Here is a 1,253-nt window from a genome sequence, read left to right as displayed (position 1 = left end):
TTAGTAGGACTTCCACAATTTTCTCAGTGGTTTTTTTTTTTTTTTTTTCACCTCTTCTTGTTCTGGAATTTCAATGAGTCTTATGTTGTTTCTTTTCATATCGAACCATTTAACTCTTAGTTTCTCTTCATTTTTCTTAAATCTTTGTTCTGATTTTTCTTCATACAGGCCTAGTGTCCAGGGATTTGTCTTCTAATTGGGAAATGCATTCTTCAGCCAGTTCTGTCCTACTCTTTTGTGCTTCTACTGTATTGTGTAATTCTGTAATTTTGGTATTCTGCTTCTGGATTTCTAACTGCTGTTTCTGTATCAGTTCTGATTGTGCATTAATCTTGTTATTTTGTTATTGAATTATTTTCCTGAGTTCTTCCAGATAACTATGTTCTCCTTGCTTCTGTTTAGCGTTTCCTTAGACTCTTGTAGGGCTCCATAAACATGTCTTCTAAATTCCTTCTCAGATAATTCTATTGCCTCCTCCTCCACATTTAATCAGACCTTTGTTTGGGGTTTTGCTTCTAATGCCTTGGTTTTTTTTTGTTTGTTTGTTTGTTTGTTTGTTTGATTTGAGGTTGCCTGTTGTTGCCTAGACATTTTGAGGTTGTCTTTAACTGTTGATTATGTATTGATTTATTTTGTTTTGGTTTTATGACTTAATATTTTTCAAAGGTAGAGCTGGTGTATTTTATTTTTTTCGTTATTAATTCAGCTGTGCTGGGTTGCTCTGCAGTTTTCTTTGTGATTATGGAATCGCTGTGTGGAATGTGAATGTAGGTCTCTGTTGTATAGATGGTTTAGGATTCGAGCTGGCAGGTATTATGGTGGCTGAATGCATTTTTTTTATTGGATGAGTGAGGGTATAGGTGGAGAAGGTGAGAGGAGAAGAGAGAACAAAGGGATGTTCCAAGTTGCTAGGAGCCATTTCTAGGCTTTTGAATGGGCTGCTAATGATGACATTGTACTGTTGTTCACAGGCCCGGAGCTCAAGTTCAGCAAAGACTCCAGTTCTTAGGGGGCTGCCACTTTCTGCCTAGTTCAGATACACGGAAAAACACCACTCTTGAAGCCCCTCCTTGCCAAAAAGCTGACCTAAGATAACTGCTCCATTCTGCGATCCACTGTGGGACTTCCTCCCAAGGCCCGCCCACTTGCAATATTAATGATCTCTCTGTTCGGATATCAGTGGTGATGGAGCCAGAGAAATTGCTGTTCGCACCCAGTGGACCCAGGTTTACCTACAAAGTCAAGTGCCAGCC

This window comes from Orycteropus afer, unplaced genomic scaffold, assembly GCF_000298275.1.
Source record: "Orycteropus afer afer isolate SDZICR_OR568_19922 unplaced genomic scaffold, OryAfe1.0 scaffold00841, whole genome shotgun sequence".
NCBI lineage: Eukaryota > Metazoa > Chordata > Mammalia > Tubulidentata > Orycteropodidae > Orycteropus > Orycteropus afer.
This window is presented reverse-complemented; position numbering follows the sequence as displayed.